Genomic DNA, 22431 nt, shown 5'->3' on the forward strand with positions numbered 1-22431 from the left:
ATTTCAATCCAAACTCAACAGCAAAGGATGGTCTGCAAATCAGTGTCAAAATTCCTACTTATTACATACTTATACTTGCAAAATTACATACTTATTGTCAAATATATTGTTGAGCTGAATCTCAGGAATAGGGCTTTTCCATATATTTAATACTACTCTGCTCAATAAATAAATAAGTAAATACTAATACACTTCTCAGCGTGCAGCAGCGAACCAGCTGCTCATTACCTGATCAGTCACTGCCACTGATTTGAAGCACCTGAAAGGGAATGTAAATCTTCATCCATTCAAACAAACATACTTCAGAGGGAAGCAACAGGAGTAGGTCTTGACATATATTACTGCCTGCACAACTATTAGGCAAGTGAGCGTTCTTACCTTTCCATGAATATTTCCCAGCTCCAAACTAGAAAACATGAATGTTAATTAGATTTAAGCATTCTCAGGTGGTATGTATTTATGTGGCCTAAAGTGATTAACACCTTATATCAAGGTTTGCATCATTATTAGCCAGCTTCTTTACCTCAGGCAAATTGGGATCACTAAAGGACACGCAGCAACATCTCAAGTTGGACGCAAGCAATACGGAGGATCCTGTATGGGCTGTTGTTATTATGGATAAGCCAGTTGGATGTTTCTGGGTTGACGATGGACTTAAAATCAACTCACAAACTTACTGTCAGTTTTTAGAAGATTTTTTTTTTTTTTTCAAAGTGGTACAGGAAAAAAACTGCATCTTTAAAGAAGACCATGATTTTTATGTAGTACAATACTCCATCTCATGTATCCAAGTACTCCACCGCTTGGCTAACCAGCAAAGGCCTCAAAGATGACAGAATATTGACATGACGTCTTTCCTAATGTTAGATATGTCTGTGGGTTTACTTTCTATTCTTGTTATGTGTTGACGCAGATTGAGGAGCGAACCTGCGTCAGACAGGACCCAGCACTAAAAATAACCAGAAAGCGGTTCCATCAACAAAAAAAAACAATTTATTTTTCACCTGTGCCTAAATAAATTATACAAAAAAAAAACCCCCAACCCAATGTCCTTCAAGAGGAGTGACTGCTGGCACGCTCTCCAGTGTTCATGGGGAGAGCAGTCCGGTGCTCCTGGACTCACTACCATCAAACAGACACCCCCCAGGTGGACACGACAAACTGACTCTCTGTTGGAGCACAGAAGATGTGAGGTACGTTAGCAGTTATAGCAATTTCTTTCACAAAACACATGCTATCAGCAACACATCAAGGTCTGTACTTTTTATCTTTATGCACATGAGCAGCTTCTCACAATAAGTGGAGGATCACTTATCCTGCACGCCACAGCAGTGAGAAGCAAGCCACACCATTCTCATCACAATTTCATGTATACTATGTAGCAAAACATCAAGTTACTATCTACAATTAGTCCAACAGTTAATTACCTTTACTGTGTGCTGACAGCATGTGTCCTCACCCTTCCCTGCTTCACAGGCTTAATGTGTCAAACCCAGGTGCGGTCCTCAGCGTCTCACAAACGAACATCACAAGGTCGAGTTCCCGGCAGTTCTGCTTGATTCACACATGCCTTAAGAGCAGAACGCCATCCAATTATCCGCTACAGCTGAAAGTCTTTAGGGCTGCACGTGAGCACCAGTCCCAGGTGCCTCACATGATATTGACGAGGGTGAGGATTCTTCAGCCAGCACCTTTTTTCCACAGACAAATCAGCTTCCATGCCACCTGAGGAGCAAAGAAAAGAAAACACCAAAACCTCCAGCCACACCCCCCAACACACAACAATTCTTGCTAGTTTGTTTTGGTATTAAGTAACTGTTTTACTGAAATGAAGATAGTTTATTCTATTTTTAAACATCTGTTTAAAAGTACATGTGAACCTGGTTTACCTGGTTATACTTGTAAGCACACCAAGGGCTTTGGGGGGGGATGTACGCTGCCATCTGCCTACGGGAAGCCTATGGGTTAGGAGATCAAGAATGGAGTCCACCATTTGTCACGCCTACATTGCGTTTTATAAAAAGTATTTAGCTTCTTTGTTTGGGGTTCTGATTGGGTGGAGCTCCTCTGTGAGCAAAGTCCACGAGCTTCCAGGCCTGTAATCTCACTATAACTTTCAATAAATTTAACCTGAGAAATAGTCTGTTTCTGGACCTTAGTTGGGACTGAATAAAAAATAATCAGGAGGCTGTGATTGCTGCTGCAAGAATGGTTAATAGTTTTCAGGTCAAGAAACTGATCCATGAATTGAAGGCTCATGGAAGTTACTGAAAAGAAGGGTGACTACACTTGTCATTCAATATTTTTGAAATGTCAGAAGTGTTTACTTTTTAATTTTAAATTGCTTATTTGTCATATTTACTCTAATGAATGAAAATAAACAAATTAGATGGGAAATTTGAGTTTTTCATTTAGCTGCACAGTAATACATGTGTAGTTTGTGCCTATGTGTGTGTGTATTCTCAAGGTCAAGATTAAATACTGTTTTGTTGCTGCTAAGTCAAGTGCAGTCTCCAAACAAGCTGCTCTCCATTTGAGATGATATGAACTCTCTATAGTATGAAAGCTGGATTTACTCTTCCAACTAAACCGCACTGTGTTGCTTCAAGTATTTTCTTAATCTTCTATTAAATAAATGCAGCTTTTGAAGTTTAAAAAAAGCCCTCTGTCCCGAAACCCGTTTCTTCTCCACTTTCTCCTTTTTCCTTCCCTTTCCCGGTTTGTCTCCCCCTTATTGACAAGAACCTTGTTCCCTTTAATTTGCAGCCCATTGTACCTTCAGGGACAGCGTAATGAGACAGAACGAGTTTAACTCTCTTTCCTTCTGTCATCCCCATGTGATTGCATGCTCTCTTGTCCCAACCCTGTTTTCTTTATCAAGCAGTCTCAGCTGTCCTCACAGCCCAGTGAAAAACTGTCTCGCTGCTTGTGGTGAGTTTGTCTCGCTTGCTCGCTCATACGCAGTCTGAGTTCAGAGCTGAAGTATTGATATTCAGTGCACGGACATTCCTCCTTCTGCTGCAACTTGCCTCCCCACTGTTTATCTTTCTGTAGCAACTCTATTATCTTCACCTCATCATAACACCTCCCACTATTTATTAATTGTGTTCATGCGTGGTCACGCACCCTTTTGAAGCATTTTTAACAAGATATTATTGATGATAATTTTAAATAAATGTTTTAGAGTTAATTGTTTGAGTTATGTGACAGCATGTAGCTCCTTTTTTGCTGTAAACCCACCGCATCTCGTCATAGATTTCTGTGACATATAATACTGAACTCCATATTTGCAGATTTTAAACTTCCCTTGAGGTCACCACAGTAGGTGACCTCAAATTTTCAGATGCTATGGTTTAAAAATTGGAAGCATTTTTGGACAACTGGAAAAGTACTGCAGATGTGGTGAGGGAGACAGCTATGAAGGTACTAGGTGTGACATCTGGACAGTGGAAAGAAGTCAAGGAGACTTGGTGGTGGAACCAAGATGTCCAGGAAAGTATAAGAGAAAGAGGTTGGTAAAAACTAATTTGGATAGTCACAGAGATGAAGGTAGACAGGAGTACAAGGAGATGCAGACTAAGGCGAAAAGAGAAGTGGCAAAAGCTAAGAAATAGGCATATTGCGAGCTGTACAAGAAGTTGAACAGGAAGGAAAGAGAAAAGGACTTGTATCTATTGGCCAGACAAAGGGACAGAGCTGGAAAGGATGTGCAGCGGGTTAGAGTGGTAAAAGATACAGATGGTAATGTGCTGACAAGTGAGACGAGTGTGTTGAGAAGGTGGAGGGAATATTTTGAGATGAAAATGAGAGAGAAAAGGCTGGATGATATGGAGAGAGTAAATCAGGAAGTGGAAGAGAAACAATAATTAAATAATAACAACAAAGTGAGGGCGGCTATGAAGAGTGGTAAAACAGTTGGTCCAGATGACTTTCCAGTGGAGACATGGAAATGTCTGGCAGTGGAGTTTCCAACCAGATTGTTTAATAAAATCTTGGAAAGTGAGAGGATGCCTGAGGAGTGGAGATGAAATGTACTGTTACCTATTTATAAGAACAAGGCTTATGTGCAAAGCTGCAGTACATACAGAGACATTAAGCTAATCAGCCAGAGCATGAGGTTATAGGAAAGAGTCGTAGAAGCTAGGCTTACAGAACAGGTGAAGATCTGTGAGCAGCAATATGGTTTCATGTTAAGAAAGAGCGCTACAAATGCAATGTTTGTTCTGAGAGTGATGGAGAAGTATAGAGAATATCAGAAGGAGTTACATTGTGTTTGTGGATTTAAAGAAAGCTTATGACAGGGTGCCAAGAAAAGAGTTTTGGTATTGTATGAGGAAGTCTGGAGAGGCAGCAAAGTATGTGAGGGTAGTGCAGGACATGTACAAGGATTGTGTGACAGCAGTGAGATGTACAATAGCAATGATAGACTCATTCAAGGTGGAAGGGGGATTACACCAAGGATCAGCTCTAAGTCCTTTGTTGTTTGCAATGGTGATGGACAGGTTGACAGATGAGATCAAACAGGTTTCTCCATGGACTATAGTGTTTGCAGATGACATTGTGATCTGTAGTGAGAGGAGAGAGCAGGTTGAGTCTAGCCTGGAAAGGTGGAGGTGTGCTCTGGAGAGCAGGGGAATGAAAGTCAGTAGACTGAGTACATTTATGTGAATGAGAGGGAGCCCAGTGGAATAGTACAGTTACAAGGAATAGAGGTGGTGAAAGCAGATGAGTTTAAATACTTGGGGTCAACTGTCCAAAGTAATAGAGATTATGGTAGAGAGGTGAAGAAGAGAGTGCAGGCAGGGTGAAGTGGGTGGAGAAAGGTGGCAGGAGTGATTTGTGACCAAAGTATAGCTGTAAGAGTGAAAGAGAAAGTCTACAAGACAGTAGTGAGACCAGCTTTGTTGTACGGCTTAGAGACGGTGGTGCTAACAAAAATGCAGGAGACAGAGCTGGAGGTGGCAGAGCTGAAGCTGTTGTGATTCTGTGAATTAAATATCAGATTGCAACATCTTGATCAGTTGGACCATTCTGGATCCGTATGCAATTATTATGAATTATGCATTGCATCAGTATGTATTGTGTTAAGTCCTTGTCAACCATTGGTGGACATCAGAAATCTGATTTTTTTTTTTTTTTTTTTTATTAATCCTGCTATTAAATGTGTGATTTTTTTTTTTTTTTTTTTTTTTTTGTATATAAGTCATACCAGAGCAGGGCCTACCCAGACTAGTTAACCCCCCCCCCCCCCTTCCAAAAAAGAAACAATAACCTAAAACAAAAAATTCTGTTCACACACTCCCAATCCGATACTTTTAATATTTTTTGATATTTTCCTTGATACATTGGCACATGGCACACTATAATTACGTTAAAGGACATGTCACACATTATAATGCATCATTAAAGTATTCTTGATTGTAAGTCTATCAGCACACGTCGTCACAATTAGCAGTCTCTGACATACTTTATTGCTTATTAAACCTCTTGTTCGGTCAGTCAGCAGGTGCATTTCCAGAAAACGTTTTAATCAGCATGTCTTGGCGGGTGATGTCAATCCAAGCAAATGCAGAAACAGCACAACTGCGAACAGACAGAGTGAAACGAATGTCGCAACATCAGATCATGAAACTACTGACCATTCATATCAAAGTGATAGTTCAGCATTCATTCAGGTCAGTGGACCTGCGAACAGACGCTTGGAAAGTCTTTTTCATGAGCTATGGACTTTATACCAACTTTTGGATGTGCACAAGCATCGCGCACACTGCTCAGTTCAGTGCTCTGTACAATGACAAGACAGATACTTTGCTCTCAACTCTTAATTTTTCAGTCTGTCAGATTTATTTGTTACATTGGAAGAAGTTGGGAATACATTTTCTTCAGATGCTATGGACTTTCCATGTAAACTTGGCAATTAATCCGCGGCCGTGTTTTTAACTTTAGCAGCAGTTTGTCTGTCATTCAACAACACAATGGGTGCAATCTCTGCAGCAATCCACCAATCAGGCCTGCATGGTAGAGTGGCCAGACAGAAGCCACTCCTTAGTAAAAGGCACATGACAGCGCACCTGGAGTTTGCCAAAAGGCACCAGAAGGACTCTCAGACCATGAGAAACAAAATTCTCTGGTCTGGTGAGACAAAGATTGAACTTTTTGGTGTGAACACCAGGCATCATGTTTGGAGGAAACCAGGTACCATTCCTACAGTGAAGCATGGTCGTGGCAGCAGCATCCTGTGATGTTTTTCAGCGGCAGGAACTGGGAGACTAGTCAGGATTGAGGGAAAGATGAATGCAGCAATGTACAGCGACATCCTGGATGAAAACCTGCTCCAGAGCACACAGCCAAGATATCAAAGGAGTAGCTTCAGGACAACTCTGTGAATGTCCTTGAGTTGCTCAGCCAGAGCCCAGACCTGAATCCAATTGAACATCTCTGGAGAGATCTGAAAATGGCTGTGCACTGACGCTCCCCATCCAACCTGATGGAGCTTGAGAGGTGCTGAAAAGAGGAATGGACAAAACTGCCCAAACACTGATACACCAAGCTTGTGGCATTATATTCAAGAAGATTTGAGGCTGTAATTATTGCCAATGGTGTAACAACAACGTAGTGAATAAAGGGTGTAAATACTACACATGTGATTTCTTAGTTGTTTTTTTTTTGTTGTTTTTTTTTTAATAAATTTGTAAATTTTTCAAAAAACCTTTTTTCATGTTGTAATTATGGGGTGTTGTGAGTAGAATTTTTTTTAAGGGAAAAATTAATTTTCTCCATTTTGCAATAAGGCTGTAACCTAAGAAAATGTGGAAAAAGTGAAGCACTGTGGATACTTTCCAGATACACTGTATCAGTCATACAACCAATAACAATCAACAAACAATACAATGATTTGCAAATCCTCTTCAACCTATATTCAATTGAACACCACAAAGACAAGATTTTTAATGTTCAAACTGATAAACTTGATTGTTTTTTTGCAAATATTTGCTCATTTTGAAATGGATGACTGCAACATGTTACCACTGTGTTACATCACCTTTCCTTCTAACAGCACTCAATAAGCATTTGGGAACTGAGGACACTAATTGTTGAAGCTTTGTAGGTGGAATTCTTTCCCATTCTTGCTTAATGTATGACTTCAGTTGTTAAACAGTCCGGGGTCTCTGTTGTCGTATTTTGCGCTTCATAATGTGCCACACTTTTTCAATGGGCAACAGGTCTGGACTGCAGGCAGGCCATTCTAGTACCCGCACTCTTTTACTACGAAGCCACGCTGTTGCAACACATGCAAATGGTAAATGGTAGGGGTGTCGGAAAAAATCAATTCACGTCAGAATCGCGATTCTTATTTATTACGATTCTGAATCGATCCAAAATGTCCAAGACTCGATTTTTATAAAGCATTTTTTAAAAACATTTTCTTGGTTACTCGCTACGTGTACTGTTTGTCAGGCAATGGCTTCCGTACTGCAGCGTCCCCGCGAGGGGAGAGTCCGGCGTGCTTCAAACATTCGTGAGCTGCAGCTTAGCATGGCGGACGAAGAGCTAATTCAGCCAGCACCGTCTTTGCTGAAGGCAAATGTTTGGGCGCATTTTGGATTTTATTATTTGCTGCATAAGAAGGAGTTTGACATGACTTATGGAGTGTGCAAAATCTGCAAAATGAAAGTCACGTACTTCGGAAACACATCAAATCCGCAAGCCCACACGTTACGTCATCACCCGGAGCTAAAAGAGGGGAGCAGCGGTATCTGCCGACTACTGACCAGCGCTTTGCTAAACTGCCAGCCAACTCTGAACGAGCACAGCAGATAAGTAAATTTACATTTAGAATCACTTGATTAACCTTGTAAAGCTGCATTTTCTTAAACATAAACATTTTTTAAGTAATATAACTATTTCTCAGAGCTCTTTGAATCAAAAATCGATTCTGAATCGACTCGTCACCCCAAGAATCGGAATAGAATTGAATCGTGAGTTGTTGTACGATTCACATCCCTAGTAAATGGACTGCATTGATATAGCGTTTTTCTATCTGCATCAGACACTCAAAGTGCTTTACAAATAATGTGGGTGAGGGTGCTGCCATGCAAGGCACTTACTACTCACCGGGAGCAATAGGGGATTAAAGACCTTGCCCAAGGGCCCTTAGTGATTTTTCTAGTCAGGCTGGGATTTGAACCGAGGATCTTCTGGTCTCAAGCCCAATGTCTTAACCACTGGACCATCATGCAGAATGTGGCTTGGCATTGTCTTGCTGAAATAAGGAGGGTGTCCCTGAAAAAGACATTGCTTGGATGGCAGCATGTGTTGCTCCAAAACCTGGATGTACCTTTCAGCATTGATGGTGCCATCACAGATGTGTAAGTTGTCCATGCCATGGGCACTAACACACCCCCATACCATCTCATATGCTAGCTTTTGAACTTTGCGCTGGGAACAATCTGGATGGTCTTTTTCCTCTTTTGTCTGGAGGACACGACATCCATGATTTCCAAAAACAATTTGAAATGTGGACTCATCAGACCACAGCACACTTTTCCACTTTGCGTCTGTCCATTTCAAATGAGCTCAGGCCCAGAGAAGGCGGCATCATTTCTGGATGTTGTTGATGTATGGCTTTCACTTTGCATGGTAGAGTTTTAACTTGCACTTGTAGATGTTGTGACGAACTGTGTTAACTGACAATGGTTTTCTGAAGTGTTCCTGAGCCCACGCGGTAAGATCCTTTACACAATGATGTTGGTTTTTAATGCACTGCCGCCTGAGGGATCGAAGGTCACGGGCATTCAATGTTGGTTTTCGGCCTTGCTGCATACATGTAGAAAGTTCTCCAGATTCTCTGAATCTTCTGATTATATTATGGACTGTAGATGATGGAATCCCTAAATTCCTTGCAATTGAACATTGAGAAACATTGTTCTTAAACTTTTGGACTGTTTTTTTTTTCACGCAGTTGTTCCCATAGTGGTGCTTCTCACCCCATCTTTGCTTGTGAACAGCTGAACCTTTTGGGGATGCTGCTTTTATGACACTCACCTGTTTCCAATTAACCTGTTCCAAACATGTGTTCTTTGAGCATTCATCAACCTTCCCAGTCTTTTGTTGCCCCTGTCCCAGCTTTTTTGAAATGTGTTGCAGGCATCCATTTTAAAATGAGCAGATGTTTGCACAAAAACAATAAAGTTTATCAGTTTGAACATTAAATATCTTGTCTTTGTGGTGTATTCAATTGAATATAGGTTGACGAGGATTTGCAAATCATTGTATTCTGTTTTTAATTACATTTCATACAACATCCCAACTTCATTGGAATTGGGGTTGTACATATCGTATATGTTTTTAATGAGCTAATGTGCTAACAGTGTGCACATTAGCACATTGTGCAGGATATGTAGGTATGCAGTAAAGCAAAAACGCACAAACACATCCCACCTCTACTCACACACATGGCCCATCCATAGGGCAGGTTGCGGCAATGCTCCTCCTGCTCCCGCCCACAACCACTGCCACCACACACGCATGTGTGCGCGCACACACACACACACAAACACACACACACACATGGAGGCCACTGTGCTCATTGGGACCTTCAAAGCAGCAGAAAATATTTCTGTACCCTTCCCCAGATTTATGCTTCAAGACAGTCCTGTCTCGGAGGTCTACAGACAATTCCTTTGACTTCATGCTTGGTTTGTGCTCTGACATGCACTGTGGGACCTTATGTAGACAGGTGTGTGCCTTTCCCAAATAATGTCCCATCAACTGAATTTACCCCAGGTGGACTCCAGGTAAGCTGTAGAAACATCTCAAGGATGGTCAGTGGAAGCAGGATGCACCTGAGCTCAATTTTGAGCTTCACTGCAAAGGCTGTGAATGCTGATGTACATGTGATTTCTTAGTTGTAAATTTGCAAAAATCTCAACAAAGCTTTTTTCACATTGTCATTATGGGGTATTGTGTGTAGAATATTGAGGAAATAAAATTTCACACATTTTGGAATAAGGCTGTAATATAATAAAATGTGGAAAAAGTGAAACGCAGTGAATATTTTCTCGATGCACTGCGTATTTGACTGAACCTATACATCTCACTCGTACATTTCACCAAGTTCCCGAATAGATTTTTTTGTTGTTGTTGCTCTGACGCCTTTATTTTCTCCTCCATCCTTCAGTGTCCTTCCCACCTACTCTTTCCTGTTTTGTATGTTGACGTCGTTAATAGTGAGGTGTTCTGAAATCTGTCATGATGCTTGCTCACTGGGAATTGAAGTGGCTAATAATTGTGCTTAATGATGCTTTTTGTATCCAAGCAACATGGTATGTTCAGGCCTTTTAAAAACTCATCTACCTTAAGAGTGTAAGCCACACAATCATGCTTATACTGAAGGAATCACACACACACACACACATAGACAAGACATAATACTGTAAATACCACTAGTTTTCTTCTTTGGTTATCAAGATCAAGGCTCCCTGAGAAAGTAGCTGTAGCAAGAGAAATTATGTCCTCACTGAAGATAACAACATTAATGTGTTTGAAGGGGTGAGACATGTTGGACTTGTTTGTTGATTAATCATTTGTTTCTATCCTGGTCATCAGTGGCTGGTTGGTTCTCTTTATTCAGACTGATGGTTCTGTCAAAACTCATGCTGCTTCAGTTTCTCATCCACATAACAGTCTCACTGCGGTTTAACCCTGCTAGACGGCCCTTTGGCTAGCTGAGCCAGTACCCTCAGGCGGTTCTCTTCTCAGAATAAGACAATATTTGGTTGTGTTTTTGTGGAGCATTTTGTCTTCTTTTTGTGGCAGAGCTGTAGTCTTGATTTGATCTTGAATCGCAGTAACAAGTGTCAGGGTGGACGTGAGCTGTTGAGCTTTGACGTCGATTTCGTCGTGGTGTGCTGTGAAGCTGACAGCTTCTGCTGCAGGAATTGCTTGTTTGTTTTCACGCGGTTATTAAAAGCCAAAACCTGCCTTTTATTTACTGAAGTTAGAACTTCAGGTATGACATTAAACTTACTGAAGCTCCGTGACCTGCCAGACTCTGCTGTCAAAGAGTTACACAACTCTGAATTACCACCACCCAGTGTGTCCATTTAGTGCCCGATCCCAGTCCAAATCATTTAATACTTATTGCTGACACCAAGTCCTGATCCAGTGTTTGCATTTTCATAGTTATTATACTTACAAGTAGATTAAAGTCAATCACATGTATATGCTTGATAATTAAACAGCTCTGCGATACAGTAAGAAGCTGCTCCTTAAGTTTTTTTTAACAATATAACTAAATAAGCTTGTTTTTATATGGGTTTTATCAACTTCACTTATTGTAGCATTATAATCTTAAAACAAGAACAGATGATTGAATGACACGAATCACGGCTGGCTGCTAGGTTTTAATTGTTAAAAATACATCCATCCATCCATCCATTTTCTTCCGCTTTATCCGGAGTCGGGTCGCGGGGGCAGCAGCTCAAGCAAAGCCGCCCAGACCTCCCGATCCACACACACCTCCTCCAGCTCCTCCGGGGGAACCCCAAGGCGTTCCCAAGCCAGCCGAGAGATGTAGTCCCTCCAGCATGTCCTGGGTCTTCCCCGGGGCCTCCTCCCAGTGGGATGTGCCCGGAACACCTCTCCAGCGAGGCGTCCAGGGGCATCCGGAAAAGATGCCCGAGCCACCTCAACTGACTCCTTTCGACGTGGAGGAGCAGCGGCTCGACTCCGAGCTCCTCCCGAGTGACTGAGCTCCTCACCCTATCTCTAAGGGAGCGCCCAGCCACCCTGCGGAGGAAACTCATCTCGGCTGCTTGTACTCGCGATCTCGTTCTTTCGGTTATGAGCCAAATCTCATGACCATAGGTGAGGATCGGAACGTAGATCGATCAGTAAATCGGTCGGTATTTTTAACACAATGAATGTGTTAAAAATACATTCATCCTTAATATTTTATTGGAATTATCATCACTGGTGGATGGTGATTGCCATCCACCAATGATCTGATTGGGTTGTTAGAAGTGTACCAGATGTGCTTTCCATCAAAAACAAACCTATTTTAAGATATTTAAGGCTTCTAACACGTGCTGTGATGCTGCTGGTGAGCTCGCCGAAAGCATGGAATAGAGTGATGGTTAATGCAATGGCAGCATGGTGCCCAGGCAATGGACCATAGACAGAAAACATACTGGGTATACACTGGGACAAGTTCTTTTCAAATTTGCATAAATGGTGGTGGCTTAGTTAGGGCGCTTTTGCATAGGTGGCGCTCTTTATGTTAAGAATGCCATGTTTGGCGATTTTCATTTGGCCATATCTCAGATGGATTTCTCGATGCACTGCGTATTTCAGTGAAACTTGTTTTATTATGTTCCTCTATGTCTCTGCTATTCAGGATAAAGATATCAGAAAGGCTTTTTGCCTCATTAACCCTTTACTTGCCTTAGTTCGACATATATCACAATCAAGCTCCACAAACGAAAGATGCCTATTTTCTTATAGTCACCGCCACCAACCATTAGGGAGAATTACTTTAGTCATTCCAGAGCATTGAGCAAAGACAACTTATTCAAAATAAGAAATAATTTAAAAATAATAAACCTCACCCTCTCTGCTGAAGTGCTGCCACCTGCAAGCTGAGCTGCCTATTGAAGTGTCGGAGAACTAACATTTTGTCTTACTTGATTAACTGGAGTGTGATCTGGTGTGAACATTTTAGCACAAGGAGGGTTAATGAGGCAAAACGCCTTATCTTTATATCTTTATCATGAATAGCAGAGACACAGAGGAACATAATAAAACAAGTTTCACTGAAATCCATAGGGGGTGCACCAAGATATGGCCAAATGAAAATCGCCAAATATCGCGTTCTTAACATAAAGAGCGCCACCTATGCAAAAGCGCCCTAACTAAGTCACCGCCATTTATGCAAATTTGGAAAGAACTTGTCCCAGTGTATCTAAATATGCATAATTGAGCAAGGCTTATTCAAGGCGCAGGCCCTGGGAGGGTCCCAAATGTAGCCCAAAATGCCAAAAGTTGTGACTTGAACCGCCACCTATAGGCGACGCCCTCAGTTATCCTTGAAAAATATAACGCTAAATGGGAGAACTCCATCCATACATTCATATACCATAAGATCAATGAGGCTTACTGAGGGCACACAAAGATATTCAAAGGTCAAAAATCCACGTTTTGACTATGTCACTGTTTTGGCCTCTAACCCCTACCCTAAAAAGGTCTGTAATTTTTCACCCGAAGGGATCTTTGGATAAAAGAATGTAATTTTTGGCCATTTGGACAATATATCTTCCCGTAAAAAAAACTTCAGTGGCCTACTGAAACATAATATATCACCCCCTTCTATAACCCATTCCACAGTTACAGAACATTGACTCTTAAATCTTTAAGTTATACAGTAATAAGTACTCAACATATCACCATTCTTCTTGGTAAATATATTTCTAAAGGTGCTATTTTTCTAATTTTCACCAGATGCAGTAATAACCCAAGTAATCCATACATGTAAAGAAATGAAAACAAATAAGTACAGAAAATCAGTTATGTTTAATACAATGGAATGCCAAGGGAAAAAGTATTAAACACATTTACTCAAATGTATTTAATACTTTGTTGGTATGACAGCCTCAAGATGCCTCCTGTATGGAGAAACTAGTCACATGTATTGTTCAGGTGTGATTTTGGCCCATTTTTCCCCACATAAACAGTCTTAAAATCTTGAAGGTTCTGTGAACCTCTTCTGAAGACACTGATCTTTAGAACTTTCCATAGATTTTTCTCTTAGATTCAAGTCAGGTGATTGGCTGGGCCATTCTAGCAGCTTTATTTTCATTCTCTGGAGTTTTTTTGGCTGTGTTTGGGATCACTGTCTTGCTGAAATCTCCACCCTCGTTTCATTTTCATCATCCTGGTAGATTTTTATCAAGAATGTCTCAGTACATATTTCCATTCATCCTTCTTTTAATTATATGAAATTTGCCAGTGTTGTATGCTGAAAAACAGCCCCACACCATGATGTTCCCACCCCCAAACGTCACTGTTAATGTGGTATTTTTTTGGGCTGATGTGCAAGTGCCATTTATGCTGTGTATTATGGCATCCAAAGAGTTCAGTTTTGGTCTCATCTCCCAGTATTCCACAGTCTTCTCTAAATGTTGTGCAGCAAACTTCAGTATGCTTTTTCTTCATCAGTGGAGTCTTGCGTGGTGAGCATGCATACAGACCATGGTGGTTGAGTGCATTACTTACTGTTTTCTTTGAAACAATTGTCATTGCTAATTCCAGATCTTTCTGAAGTGGTCCTTGGCTCTTCGACAACTCTTCTGGTAATTCTTTTCAGTCCTCTGTCAGAAATCTTACAAGGAGCACCTGGCGTGGCCAGTTTATGTGTAAAATTATGTTCTTTACACTTCCGGACTATGGCCCCAACAGTGCTCACTGGAAAATTCAGAAGTTTACAAATCCTACTGTAACCGATGCCATAAGTATGTTTTCCAACAATAAGGTTGCGATGACCTTGAGAGAGCTCTTTGCTTTTACCCATCATGAGATATTTCTTGTGTGGCACCTTGTCAATGAGACAACTTTTTGTAGGCCACCAGCTGATATTAATTTGCACTCACAAGGGGTAGGATTGCGTCTAATCACTGATAGCTTTCAGCTGGTGTCTTGGCTTTACATGCCTTTTTGCACCTCCATTTCTTCAGGTGTTCAATACTTTATCCCTGTGTCATTTCACATTATTAGACATTACTTAAATTCTGTAGATATTTGCTTTGTTTTTTTTTTTTTTTGCATCTATGGATTACTTGAGTTGTTACTGACATCTGGTGAAAATGTCATGTCATTAGCACCTTTAGAAATATATTTACTGAGACAAATGGTGATGTGTTCAGTACCCACTGTATGTTTAGCTCTATAAAGACCAAACTATCTTTTTTTAATGGTGTTTCTGGAAGACAGATTTGTATGTGTAGTGCTTGTTCTTCCCACATCGTAAAGCTCAAACAAGTGACATATTTGGAAACCTGAGAGCTGACATCTATGTTTGGCTCAGCAACTCTTGTTCCTCAGGCACGCTAAAAGCTTGAGTCAAAATAATCCGAGCTGCTTCTTCACCTTCCTCTGCACAGATATGAACCTCTCTGTACCTGAAATGGACTGCTGGTCAGGGTTTAAGAAATGGCTGCTCTGCTATACCTCTGAGAGGTATTAGATAGTGTGGTCTTTGGGAAATTCTTGGCCTATGTTTCACCTGAATGCTATTGGTGCCTGATATTCATCCAGCCCGATGAAGACTCTTCTACCTATCTTCAGAGAGCACTCGGATCCACCTCCACATCCCCGCAGTGGGTGATTCATTATTGTGTCTCAGGAGTCCTTCCCTCGAGTCTCATGGCCATGTGGATTTATTTTTGAAATATTTTACAAAAAAATGGAAATCTGCTTTTTGGTTTTCCTTCTGCACTTTGAATTTCCCATCCTCCAGCTTGTCAGTGATGTCCTGCTGAAATTCTTTCCTGGTTCAATCTCAGCTACTTTTCTGTTTAATTCAGCTGTTTTTCATATTGCCCTTTGGGCTGTGTCAAGAGCTGTAATATGTTTGGCACAGGCCTGCCTATCTTTGCTGTGCACTCCCTGAAATAGTCTGCTGGGAGCCACGTTTTCATGGAGTTTCTTTGCTGTCTGCATTATGTTTTGTCCAGCAGCAGTTGCATTTATTGACAGGAAGGTTTTGATTTCTAGAGCACTTTTTTTTCTTCTGATCATACTCATTCATGAGGCACTTGATCTCCGTGAGTCACTGATCAAACAGTCTGTTTCTCTGTTCGGGTGAAAAATGCTGCGGTTCAGATTCCTCCAGAGCTGTTGTGGCATGTTTACTTTGTTTCACTTTTTCAATCTGTTTGTCATCCACCTTCATTTTTGTCTTCTGATAAACTGTTTTTAATTAATCAAGTGTGTGATTCTTTTGGTTTCTCCTGTTTTTGCTTGGGGTTTTCATAAGGGATCAGGTATGGCTCTGCATGATGATTTGGCATAAGCTGCACTCCAGATGCCCTTCTTGATGCAAATCCACATGTGCAACCACAGATCAGAAAAAGTTGGGGCAGTATGGAAAATAAAACAAAGGGATCTTGTGTTCTCTTTAACGCTCATGTGTTTTTGCAGGTGCAACTCCAAAAATTAGAATATCGCGAAAAGTTAAATATTTATCAGATATTTGGGGCGCTGTGGAGCCATGGAACAAGATGGCAGCTTAGAGTGGACGCTGCTCGCAACTCTGCTAAAAGTTTATAAAGTCCTAGTTATTAACGCTTCTAATTAGTTCTACAATATGTCTAAACAAACAACACTTAAAGACTGTGAAAGCAGCTCCAGATCTTGTGCTTCCCAGGGACCCAAAATTACAACTATGACAACAGCGGCAGCAGACGATGCTAATAATGAGGACGGCTTGCGGGTCGACTTAGCCATGGTGCTAACTGAGCTGAAGTCTCTCTGAACAACTATCACCGCGATTAACACCAAGATGAGTACTCTTGATGGCTTTGGGACAAAACGTGATAATGAGAGAGATGCATAGCCGGGATGAACAGCTCTGTTGATGCTGTGAAAAAGAGTTTTGCCGATCTTCAATAAGATATCACAGCTAATGCTAGGCAGCTCACGGAGGCTGAAGGACGCATAGGAGTTGCGGAAGATGGCACTGAGAGTGTGAAAAGGGAGCAGTCTGCTGCCACTAAACGCATTGCGTACTTGGAGTCTAAGATGGAAGACCTGGAAAGTCGTCCCTGGAGGAAGAACCTAAGGCTGGTAGGGCTCCCTGAAAATGCTGAAAAGAACCAGCCCATGACTGACTACATCCAGTGCATGCTGCCGATATGGCCGGGGCTTGACACCAATAGATCGTTCACATTGGAAAGAGCACACTGTGCTTTAGCGAGACCAAGACAGGATCAGAGCAGAGATGTAATCATCCATTTCCTCCGATTCCAAGTCCGCGAGGTCGTCTTCAATACATCCAAACAACACTCGCTCACTCACGATGGTCACAAGATCTTCTTTGCTCAAGAGTTATCAGTAGAAATCATGAAGGCATGGGGCCCATTCAATGCAGTGAGGAAAAAGTTATTGAAACTGGATCTTGTCGGGGATTTACCCTGCGCCCGTGCAGGATGAGGGCTTTGCACAATGGGAAAATACTCTTGTTCTCCACACCAGAAGAAGCTGAGAACTTCCTCGTAAACCCCTAAAACTCTAAACAGCCAGTATAGGTAATTATATCAGGACTGATATGGACGATACCATTGGTGCACTAGTTTAACATAGTTTTTTTTTTCTCTCCTTTTTTATGATGCAATTATTTTGATTATATGCAGAGCTGTTACTACCATATTTGGTGGACATTTTAGTTTTTGTGCACCTAGTATAGGCCTATAGACTTGTTTTATACAGGTTACTGAGGCGGTTTATCAAGAACCGTTAATAATATTATGCTTCATATCCATTAGTCTAGGATGTTAAGTGTTTAAAGTGTCAGGTTGGGACACAGAGTTGGGAGGGCCCACATGTGCTGTCTATGTGATGTGCCTACAGTTAAGCCACTCCTCGTGTGTGGATTGGTATTTTCCCTTATGTTTAGTTTGAATAAGGGAGGGGAAGCGGGTTCTTAAAGGTTAAGTGTTTTTATATGTCTGGTTTAGTTTTCTATTACTTTCATCCTTTTTATTTGTTTATCTTCTGTCACACTCAACATGGTCATCCGTCTCAAATATCATATGTAAAGTAACATGAAAAGTTCAAAATGGCCTAATTTAAGATTCACAAACTGGAATGTCAGGGGACTTAATAAGTTTAAATTGAAACAGGTAATGAATAGACTTAAAAATTTGCACTCCAAAATAATTTTTCTTCAGGAAATTCATATTACGGCCACTGAAATTAAACAAGTACAACGTAGATGGCCCTGTCAAGTTATACATGCTACATTTAACAATTATGCTCGGGGGGTATTCATTCTTATCCACAAAACAATTCCTTTCAACTCATTAATACTATTCGGGACCCCCAAGGAAGGTTCGTTATCGCTCAGGGCCGGATCTTATCTCTCTCATTGAATTTGAGCATGTATGGTCCTAATGAGGATGATCCAAAATTTTTTTTGAAGATTTCTTCTTGACTTTGTCTTCACTGTATGGCCTAAATCAGGGGTAGCCAAGTTCCTCGAGAGCCACATTCCTGACACTCTTAGTTGTCTCCCTGCTCAGTATCAGGAATGTGGCTCTTGAGGACCGAACTTGGCCACCCCTGGCCTAAATGTTACCAGTAGGGATTTTAACTGCACTTTAAACCTGTTGTTATATCACTCTATGAAATGTGATCCCTATAAAAACAATCCAGGAAAAAAAAATTACAATATATCACAGACCTAAACTTGGTAGAAATATGGAGAAAACTTAACCCAGATAAATTGGAATACTCATGCTAATCAGGAGTACAGAAGTCCAGATCTCGCATTGATATTTTTTAGTATCAAATGAATTGGTGTCTAAAATTCAGAACTATTGGTATGACTGTATAGATATTAGTGACCATTCCCCCATTTCCATGGCCATGCATATGGAGAAGCTTCAACAATCTCTCCCTTATTGGTGTCTGTAAATGAGATGGCTTCAAAACCCAGAATTTGTTAAACATAAGAAAGATTGATATTTACTTTCAGATACATACTAATCAAACTAACGCATGCATTAGATGGGAAGCCTTCCAGGCATATATTAGAGGGAAAATGATTCGTTTTGCAAGTACTAAAAACAAGAAACAAAAAGCAGAAATTAATAATTTAGAGAAACAAATAGAATATTTGGAAATGGATATAAATAACAAAGAAAATCCTGAAAAACAAAAACAGTTACTACTTTTTAGAATGGAATACAATAAACTAACATCTGATAATGTTTCTGTGAATGCTTTCAGTTGTCCAGGTGGTTTCCATAGTAGAGAAGCTGGAATCTTCGACTGGACTGGGTTGCTTGACGCAAGGACGTTTCACTTCAAATCACAGAAGCTTCCTCAGCTAAAATTTTGTGAACAAGCTCAAGGACCTTCAGCTGGAGGCAGATTAAACTATGGTGTCATTTGATGTGTCATCGTTGTTCACCTGCATCCCACTGCGGAGGCCGTCACAGCTGTGAGGCAGAGGATGCTGGTGGATGCAGCTCTACTTGAAAGGACCAAACTTACACCAGACCACATCTGCCAACTCTTGAAGATCTGTCTTAACACCATGTATTTCCTGTTTAGGGGCATTACTACAGGTAGATCCATGGTTGTGCGATGGGGTCTCCGGTATACCCCATTGTAGCCAATCTGTACATGGAGCTAGTGGAGAAGAGAGCCTTGGAGTCGTTCAAGGGCATCTCTCCCAGTCACTGGTTCAGATATGTCGATGACACATGGTTAAAATCAAGCAACAGGAAGTGGAGGCCTTTACAGAACACATCAACTCGGTGGACTCCAATATCAAGTTCACAGGTGAGGATGCCAGAAACAACCATTTAGCCTTCTTGGACTGTGATGTTACGATTGGAGAGCTCAGGCACCTCCAGACAGGGGTTTACAGAAAACCCACTCACACTGACAAATATCTGCTCTTTGGCTCAAACCACCCCCTTGAACACAAGCTCGGGGTGATCAGGACTCTTCAACACAGAGCCCTACAGGTGCCCACAACTACAGAAGGAAGAGCTAAAGAACAACAACATGTTCGGAAAGCCCTCACAGTATGTGTTACCCACGATGGTCCCTGGATAAAGTGCAGAAGTCCAAAGAACAAAGAGACCAGACAGACAGGAAGAAGAAGAAGAAGAATGTCTCTCCCTTATTTCGCAGGAGTAGGGGAAAAACTACAGAGGATCTTCAGACAGTACAAAATCCCAGTTTACTTTAAACATGTTAACACCTTGAGACAGAAATTAGTTCACCCTAAGGACAGGATCCCTAGTTGCAAACAGAGCAATGTAGTGTATTCCATCAGATGTCAGGAAAACTGTAACGAACACTACATAGGTGAGACTAAGCAGCTATTACACAAAAGGCTACACCAGGACTGCAGAGAGGGTGCCGGTGGACCTCAGTCTGCAGTTCATCTCCACCTTAAAGACACTAACCACACATTTGAGGACAAGGAAGTTAAAATCTTAGCCAGAGAAAGGAAATGGTTTGAGAGAGGAGTGAAGGAGGCATTGTATGTGAAACAGTTGAAACCCAGCCTTAACCGGGGAGGGGGTCTGAGACACGCTTTCTCCCCTGTTTACAATGGGTACTCAGGTCAAAGCAGTTTCAGTCTTTTGTTCATGGTAGCCATTCATGGCATCAGGAGAGTCATCAGGGGAGCTGTCAGGAGAGACGTCAGTCCCATCGTTAGGAGGGACAGCTGCCCTGTCATTAGGAGGGAGTTACTAGAACACAATAGGTGCTAATTAGAGCAGTGTTTTAGTCACTAGCCTATAGCAGTCTGCCTCTCGGTAGGAGGGGTCTGGTTAGGTTTAAAACTCCAGCTTTCTTCTCTACAAGAGTCAAGACAGAAGTCAACTACCAGAGCAAGAATTTTAGCTGAGGAAGCTTCTGCAATTTGAAGTGAGACGTCCTCGCGTCAAGCAACGCAGTCCAGTCGAAGATTCAAGCTTCTCTACTATAACATCTGCTAAAGCAGCCAAAAGTTTACTGTGGTTGAACCAGGCCTTTTACAATCAGGGAGAAAAGGCTGGCAAATTGTTAGCTTGGAGAATAAAAAAAAAATACAGTCTGAAAGGGCAATTAATGGCATAGTTACGCAATCAGGAGAGATGTTGGACGACCCTCAAGATATTAATAATGCATTTAAGGAATTTTAAACAATCTTTGTACAGGTCAGAATGCTCCCCTACTTCCACTTACAGAGATGCCTTTCTTAACCATCTTCAATTTAATACAGTCACACAGAAGGTTAAAGAGGATATGGATGAAGACATAACAATGGAAGAGCTATTGCGGGTCATTAAAAAGTATTAACTCAGGCAAAGCTCCCAGGCCTGATGGCCTGCCAATAGAGTTTTATAAAACCATCCAGAAACAGTTATTGACACCACTTTTGAATATGTTTAAGGAGTCATTCAATAACGATACCTTACCACCAACCTTAAGACTTGCAACTATAATCCTTATCTTAAAAGTGGGGAAAATACCAATTAACTGCTCCTCATACAGGCCTATTAGTCTCCTGGGAGTTGACACAAAAATACTGAGTTAAGTTCTTTCTAAAAGGCTAGATCCATACATTCCTTTTTTGGCACATAGTGATCAGAATGGGTTCATACAGGGCCGTCATGGCTTTCATAATATTAGAAGGGTTCTCAGCATAATTCACTCCCAAAATAATGCCAGGGATACAGCGTTGTTATCGCTCAATGCTAGACAATTGTTCGACAGAAATGAATGGCCTTATCTGTTTAATTTGTTACCAAGATATGGATTTGGGGGAAGTTTTTGAAATGGATAGAATTACTGTATACCAACCCTATAGCTCGAGTAATGACAAATAACAACTTATCAAGCTCGTTAATGTTGGAGAGGTCAACCCATCAGGGCTGCCCCCTTTCTCCATTATTATTCATTTTGGCCAATGATCCTTTAGCTATGACTATTAGAACTGAGGCCAATTTGTCAGGTATAACTATCGGAGACTATGAACACAAGATATCATTGTATGCAGATGATGTTATCCTCTTTTTGTCAAACTTATCAAACAGTATCCATACAGTATTACGTTTAATTAATAAATTTGGTCAGTTTTCAAGATGCTGTATTAATAATACAAAATCTTCTATACTTTTTTGAACAAAGACGAAAGAATTGATCCGTTATAAGTACAACCTTTCTTTAATGCGCGGGAGGGCTTACCTATCTTGGAATTAATATTACTCCCAAAATTACACAATCATTGAAGCAAACTATGACCCATTGATGAGAGAGGTATGAGACTCGCTTGAAAGCTGGACAACAATGCCAATATCAACAATCGGCCGGATCAACTTTTTCAAGATGTCTATCTTGCCCAAATTTCTATACCTGTTTCAATCACTTCCAGTGCCATTGCCAAAATCCTTTTTAAAGAAGTTAACAGCTTATTTCATAGGTTCATTTGGAACAACAGAAAATCTAGAGACTCAGACTCAGTTATTGTATATGCCATATGATAGGGGCGGATTACAAATGCCCAGGTTGACAGTGGTACGACTTGGCAGCTCAGCTGCGTAGCATTATGTTCTATTTTGTCACACAACCTTCTCCCGCATGGGTTTCATATTGAACAGGCATCAATATCTAAGCTGTCATTAACCTGTATTTATATTCAGCAGATTTTAA

General features: G+C 41.0%; 1 protein-coding gene across 2 annotated transcripts in view; it reads right to left on the bottom strand.

Annotated features, from left to right (window-relative positions):
• The window catches only part of LOC117517286 (serine-rich and transmembrane domain-containing protein 1), a 70210-nt gene that overhangs the window by 7066 nt on the left and 40713 nt on the right, over positions 1-22431 (bottom strand). The window contains exon 1 of one of the 2 annotated variants that reach the window (XM_034178260.1): positions 200-204. The exons of the other annotated variant lie outside the window; for it this stretch is intronic. The gene's annotated coding sequence lies outside the window, so the exon portion shown is untranslated. Of the gene's footprint in view, positions 1-199; positions 205-22431 lie in introns of those variants that run through there. 2 annotated transcript variants of the gene reach the window in all.

Source organism: Thalassophryne amazonica, chromosome 9, assembly GCF_902500255.1.
Source record: "Thalassophryne amazonica chromosome 9, fThaAma1.1, whole genome shotgun sequence".
NCBI lineage: Eukaryota > Metazoa > Chordata > Actinopteri > Batrachoidiformes > Batrachoididae > Thalassophryne > Thalassophryne amazonica.